Source organism: Sinocyclocheilus rhinocerous, unplaced genomic scaffold (assembly GCF_001515625.1).
Source record: "Sinocyclocheilus rhinocerous isolate Xijiao unplaced genomic scaffold, SAMN03320098_v1.1 scaffold348, whole genome shotgun sequence".
NCBI lineage: Eukaryota > Metazoa > Chordata > Actinopteri > Cypriniformes > Cyprinidae > Sinocyclocheilus > Sinocyclocheilus rhinocerous.
Window position 1 is genome coordinate 321,718 of NW_015635025.1, and position 7,735 is coordinate 329,452.

General features: G+C 37.9%; 1 protein-coding gene across 1 annotated transcript in view; it reads left to right on the forward strand.

The window, feature by feature from the left end:
• The window catches only part of LOC107746139 (E3 ubiquitin-protein ligase RLIM-like), a 24,565-nt gene that overhangs the window by 1,967 nt on the left and 14,863 nt on the right, over nucleotides 1–7,735 (forward strand). The gene's annotated exons all lie outside the window — the stretch shown is intronic.

Genomic DNA, 7,735 nt, shown 5'->3' on the forward strand with positions numbered 1-7,735 from the left:
ATTTTACATAAGTGTTTGTTTACCACAAAGTATATTTTGGTCATCCCATTAAAAATAAAATTCTTCATTTTTAGAGCTTTAAGGTGCTGGAAATAGTTGTGAAATGCTTGAAAGCCATTGAAAAGTGCTTGCATTTCTCTCTCAAAAGGTTGTACAAACCCTGAAATGAATATTTATTAGCCATTGGCTAATATTATACATCATTTAGTCGCCCAGAGTGAAGATTTAGTCGCATATGCGAGTGATTTACTCGCAATGTAGAGGGTTGTATTCTGGTAATATTCTTAATGTGTTCTTAGACCTAAACATAAACAGGGCTCCAGACTAACATTTGAGGGCAGTAGCACCAGCGCCACTAAGTTCTACAGATGGTGGCGCCAGGAGCAGATTTGGTAGCGCTGGGGGTGGTGTGTGGGAGTTGACGAAAAGTTTGCTTTTCAAGTAGGGCTGTGCGATATGGACAAAAAAAACTATCGCGGTTTCTTTGATCAGTTTTGCGATTTACATTTTAATCACGATTTTGACACACACAGCTTTACAGTCATAAATGCATTCAGTGTGAATTTGAAACATATTTCCAAAAGAAAACCAATTAGAGCTTTATCAAAAAGCTGTAACATGTCTCTAGAACAAAATAATCACTAAGTAAAGGTGTAACAAAATGTCTCTAGAATAGACATATGGCAGGAAAAAAAATCCCGTGTCCAGGGATTTTGCCATGTATTGGTCATTGCTTTTTCAGCATTGTGATTCTCTTTTATCACAGTACAGTAATACATCTTTCATAGACATATTCACGTTTAAACTCAATAATTATAACTTTGTTTAACTACCACCACGTGTGCCATCTATTATTGTCTTGTTTATCTAAAAGTGCACTTTTCCTTGTTTTAAATCTAGCCAAACAGCCATGTGTTGACTGTGAACCTTAATTTTTTTTGTGAAACTTTAAAGAGACTTTAATTATATGCATTTATGGTGTAATTACTAAATTTCCGTGCTAATCCATGTTATTTTTTACCGCGAATAATGCGCTGTCACTTTCAGCGCGTGCAGCACAGCAGAAATAGACTCAGTGCGGAAACGATCGCAGCATGACTGCTGCAGACGCACCGCTCCTGGAGCACACTGCCGGACCGCAATCGCGTGCAGTGTGAACGCTCTGATCCGTTAACATGGGCGCGGAAAAAATACGCACCACAGACGGAGTGTGTGAACCTGGCGTTACGTTTGTATGCCCGCCCGGTCTGTTCTGTTCTCGTGCTCCATTTAGGCGCGCTGCATTCTGATTGGTTCGGATAGCATACTACGGGAGGTCGGGGCGTGGAAAATCGTGCTATAAAGCGATTTAGAAATCGCGCACAAATAGAGATCGACAGATCCTCTTGTAAAGTCGTTAGCGTAAATATATTGTGTTCATGAAGGGAGAAGAAGATCGAGGGGATGAACTTCCTGCGTAGTTTGGCTCAGTATCATCCTGACGTGCTCATGAGCAGGATTCATGACGTGTGTCTCGCTCTCATTCAGGAGGTCAGTCACTGCAGCTCACGCTCACAACTCATTTCAAGACCAGTCACATTTATTTCTATAGCACTTTATACAATACAGATCATTTCAGAGCAGCTTCGCAGTGATACACAGGAGGGCGGTCCAATAAAAATTAGAATTTCGAATATTTGTCGAATTCAAAATAAAAATCCAAATCAGTCTCGCACAAGAGAGCCGCGTGTTTAGAAAGCCACTTAAAATTAATGTAAGTTCAACTTTTAAAAATACACGTCTCGAGACTTTATGGTGGTTTTTCCCCGTCCCACTGCATCTCATGTTTTTAAATGAAAAATGTACTCTGTGTGATTGGCTTTCTGCCCTTTGTATTAAATTATGCATACATACATGATGCTGTTTTGTTTATAGTTATTTATGCAACTTAATTATAATTGGTTTACAGAGGTTGACAGTAACGAAGTACATTTACTTGAGTACTGTACTTAAGTACACTTTTTGAGTATCTGTACTTTACTTTTTTTTTTCTGGAAACTTGCTACTTCAGCTTCACTACATTTGAAAGACAAATATCGTACTTTTTACTCCGCTACATTTATATCAAGGTCCCCAAGTAGAAAGTCGTTATATGTAGCAGTTTTTCCAGTGTGTGCATTTTCAGATTCACTGAACCCTTTTTTCTGCGAAAATCCGGCCTTCGATCTGCCAGGACCTTCTAGTGTTGCCAAGTCATACAGTATTTCTAAGCCTGCAGTTTTCCGCGCAGCTTTGAATGGATGTTTGGCTGATTGTTTTTAACGCAAATCTGGCAACCTCGGGACCTTCCCTGCTAAACTAAACGTCTGCACTACTGCACTGCGTGCTCTAAAAAGGCAAATAAGATAATAAAAGACGAAAAAGATAATTCGTGTGTTCACCACATTGATTTTAAAGAGACAACTGTATGTGATGCCTTACGTAGGCCGAGCGCTACGATCAAAGATCATAGAAGATAATGATCGGCATACGGTAAATAAAAATTACCTACACCTTGATCTACATGACAAAGAAAATGTATAGTTTTTATTCTGTGTGAACTCGTATGTGTATGTGTTAATTAATTAGAGCTCTTTGGAAAATTAACCATGTTTTTACTATAGTAACTAGTTTTAACTATGGTATTTGCGGTAAAATCACAGTTTTCACAAATTTACTATTCTCTCACTATAGTAACCATAATTATGCTATTTGTAGTAAAACTACAGTAACCACAAATTTAACATAGTTACATTATAGTAACTATAGTTTAATATTTGTAGTTAAACTATGGCAATACAAATTGTAGGCTAACTGTCAAATGTCTGCTATTACCATATATATAAAAAACCTTACTACTCAGGCCTACTGGTAAATTGCTGTTAAAAACTGGTTAAGGAAGTATATAAATCTGAACTTTATTTTATTGTCAAAACTCTGCACATAAATATAATTTTTTTTTTTGCAAACAAATGATCAATAAGTAGGTTAAATGATCGCACAGGTCAAAATGTTTTACTTCACTTTTTTACAACTTTGGAATCTCAGTATTGTAAGTATACAACAATGTGATAATAAAACAATGCATTTACTTTTTACTTTTGATACTTACGTAAAAGTACGAAAGTACATGCTTTTAAAAGTACTTAAGTAAAAACCTGTCTTTACAACTTTCACTTGTAGTGGAGTAGTATTTGACCAGTAGTATCTGTACTTTCACTCAAGTAATGAAGTTGTGTACTTTGTCCGCCTCTGTTGGTTTATAAACATTATTTTCAACATTATGCACTTTTTTTTTCGCAGATAGTCATGTTATCTTATGCTTTGAATGATGCGCCCTCTTGTGGCCTCAGGAGAGAAGCCAAAAGCTTTTCTTCACCCTAACTGAAATTATGCATTTTAAATTTGAATAAAATTCGAATTTTGATAATATTTAAGTACAAAATTCGAATTTAGTTTTTCAGCCATTTTGACAGCCCTAATTCTCACTAGATCTCGCAGCAACCTTGTCATTGTGCGGCGAATTCAAACGCTTCTCACTGGATCTCGCAGCACTGTTGCATCTGTGCAGTAATAGTGTCGCGAAATCAACTTTGGCTCCTGAGTAAAGCTATTCTGAGCTCGGGCAAGTTTGTTTGCGTCGCGGTCCGAGCTGATAAACGGTCCGCGCTGCGCAGCGGAAACGTAGCGCGGTTTAATTTCGCTTTCGTTTGCCGTTTGATGTTTCTCAAATGCTACAGAAATGGCAGCGCTTCTGAGTTGGACAACTCTGTGGTCGCGCCAGTGCGACCGCTCACAAAAATTAGTCGCACCGGCAGAAAAATTGGTCGCAGTCTGGAGCCCTGATAAAGGATCATTATAATTGTGTGCACTGCAGCTAAAGTTATAGTTGCTGTTGGGTTTCAGTCAACAGAAAGTAACATGACTGTGCTTGATTATTCGAGGAAATATACAGGCTGCATGTGATGCTAGCAAAATTATCAGAGGCTCGTTCTTGATGTTTCGGATTTCAGCCATTAGGTTTCTTTCATTCTGCAGCTCTGAATGTCCAATAAGTGTTACTAATGGATGAATCACAGGACTCGCAAAATCGCTAGCCCGACTTGGGTTGTGCCGATAAACGATAGTATCGTGTATTATTGACGGTAGTCAGAGATATCGACGATAGCAGATGTCTTTGTCGATAGTCAAGACAATATTAGGCTCATTCTCCTATTAATGTATTAAATTATTATTATTATTAGGCGGGCTAATTCGGCTATTATTATCAAATTCCCCCGCTATTTCACTTCACGCTTCACACACACGCGCAAATGAGGATTAGAGCCTGTAGCCGGTGAAGGAGTCTCCAACCACAAACACAGACGTACATCGTCTGCTGATATAAGGTATTTCATTGCCCTTTAACGGCCTATATATGTGCAATATTTTAACCGAGCCCTCACTAACTGAGTTTAATGCCATGTTAGAACGCATCTTGTTCTTGTTTCTGTGGCGGTGCGTCATTTGATTTTCACCGCTGTAAATCACCATTGACTGATTTTTCAGACCGTTTAGACTGATAACTTCCATGCGCCGATGCAGCTGGCGATATGAAAAATGACCATATTAGGGCTGTCAAAAAAATTTGAATTTCGAATAATCGTCGAATTTAAAATAAAAATCCACATTCGAATGCAAAAACGTTGCATTCAAATTTTAGGTGTGCGTCAGGCAGCCTTATCAGTGGAGCACGAGATGCGATGACGATGTAAGTGTCGTTGCATTTTAATGTTTTTGTTAACCTACCCAGTTGAAGCCACTAGATGTGGCGCTGCTGCATTGTTAATTACAAATATTGCGGAAAAATAGAACATCAATGCAGAGAAGATGAAACCAAGCCATTCATGAAGATGAAACCAAGCCATTCACACAGAACACATATTTCGGGCATTTTCTAGAGGGACATCTATCACCGTTGCACTCGCGTCTCGCACAAAAGAGGCGCATGTTTAGAAAGAAAGCCATGTAAAATTAATGCAAGTTCAACTTTGAAAAAACATATCTCGAGACTTTATGGCGGGGTTTTTTCCCCATCCCACTGCAACTCGTGTTTTTAAATGAAAAATGTACTCTGTGTGATTGGCTTTCGGCCCTTTGTATTAAAGGGATCATATGATGCAATTAAAAATTTTCCTTTCTCTTTGGAGTGTTACAGACTGTTCGTGCATAGATAAGATCCCTAAAGTAGCAAAGACTAAAGTCTCAAATCCAAAGAGATACTCTTTATAAGTTAAGTTTATAAGTTAAGACTTGTCAACGCCCTCCTAAAACGCCTCGTTCTAACACGCCCCCACATGTCTACGTCACGATGTGGGCACGGCATCACAGTATGGTAGGGGCGTAACATTTCCGTCACACCCTTGAGGTATTTGGCCAATCACAACGCACTGGTTAGCTGGCCAATCAAACAATAATATACAGTATGTGGAAAAAATTTGTTTTTTGAACCTTAAACCTAGGGTTGGGTACCGAAACCCGGTACCAATATGGCACCGGTACCTATGTAACCGGTATGTACTAGAACCGAATCCGAACGCAGAATTCGGTGCCTCATTTCGGTGCCATGCCTGAGCGATCGATTGAAATATTTGTCCTCTGGTTCTCCGAAACAGACGTAAGCATCATCATCACTGGCACCGCACCATTATTTTAAACATTATGCATTTTTTCACAGATAGTCATGTTATCTTATGCTTTGAATAAACGTGCATTAGTAATATTTTGCTCGATGCGCCCTCTTGTGGCCTCAGGAGAGAAGCCAGAAGCTTTTCTTCACCCTAACTGAAATTATGCCTTTTAAATTAGAATATAATTCAAATTTTGATAATATTTAAGTAAAAAATGTGAATTTAGTTTTTCAGCCATTTTGACAGCCCTAGACCATATCGCCCAACACTAAGCCCGACGTCCCGGGACTAGTGCGTCTTCCAGTCGGGCTACCAAAATGTATCACCGCCCTGCCCGACGGGCTATCTTAAATACAGGGTTCCCACGGGTGCAAAAAAGCAGTCTTAAAAAGTCTTATATTTAGTTGCATCAAATATAAGGCCGTAAACGTCTAAAATACCTTAAATGGTATAAGAAAAATCTTAATTATAATTTCAAGAGGGCTTAAATTTGGGAATGGACAGAGAAAAATCGCGTAGCAAACACACGGTTGTAAATGTGTACCGGTGGATTGACAAGAACCTAATGTCGTCTAAAAATCTTAACAATTGAGACAGTAAGATATACATTTTAAATTAATATAATAATTTGACTTACAAATAAGGACAATAGAAGCAATCAATAATATTTAAGTGCTGTGACAAGTCTTGGTTAGTCTAATGCAGTAAACGTAGCTAGTTTTATTTTTTATATATATAATAATTAAAAAGAAAACAAGCAGATAGAATAGAAAAAAACAGAGAGTGTTAGTGTTAGAGGGTCATTTTTATAACTAAAAAGAAAAGTAGATAGAATAGGAAAAAATGCAGAGAATGCAACCCTCTACGCACACCTTGGCAATAAATACGCCATTGGCTAGTAAATCTTTTTATTTTAGCCGCCAGACTGATTATAAAATAAGCTTATATTTGTAAAATGGCACAGCTTTTTAAAAATCAGAATATGTCAGTATAGTATAGTATATGCACTATATTACATATTAATTTTATTTAGCAAAATGCTAAGGACATTGAATGGCTTTACTGAGATACATGTAACTTTACGTGACTGGCTAAGCAATTACACGATGAGCGATTACATGAGACCTGATTTATTTCAGTGAGTTTCTTTCAACACCACCCGATTTTCATTACGTTTTATATTGTGTTACAACTAATAGAGATGATCGGTTGCTGATACAGCGTTAAAAAGCAATAAAAAACATGCATTATTTGAATTTCATGATCAAATTGACAGAATTGGAAAGCTGAGACTTTTTCTTATAAAGAGTTTTACCACATTGTGTGCATGAAATAGATGCTGACGAAGTCAAAATGAGCCATCGGAAAAGCACTAAATTAAACGCCAAAACGTTTCGGTCAATTATTTCGGCAGCAAACTGAATTTATTATTTTTTATTTTTTGGGCTGTTTCAGTACAATATTTTTGCCAAAGTTTTGGTGCATCACTAAACACAGCAGAACATCTTTTACAATTTTGAACTCAACACAAGCCACAAGCCGTGTGTATAAAATTGTCATTAATTACTCACCCTCATGTCGTTCCAAACCCGTTAGACCTTCGTTCATCTTCGGAACACAAATTAAGATATTTTTGATGAAATGTGAGAGCTCTCTGACCCTGCATAGACAGCAATACAACTGAAATGTTCCCAGGTCCAGCCAGGTAGTAAGGACAACAAAAATTACATAATTTATTTAACAATTCTTCTCCCCCAAGTTACGGCTTCCGCCATTTTGGAGAGTACCCAAAAGCGTAATCAACGTAATCAGCATTGTTTACGTTCGGAGGAGAAAGCGCACGCATGAACGTAATCGCCGTAATCAGCGTTGTTTACACTTAGGGTAAAGCGTGCGTATGCGTTGTGATACTCTCCAAAATGGGGAAAGACAGTAACTCGAGGGAAAAGAATTGTTGAATAAAGTTGTCATTTTTGTTTTCTTTGCGCACAAAAAGTATTCTCGTAGCTTCGCAAAATTACGGTTGAACCACTGATGTCACATGGACT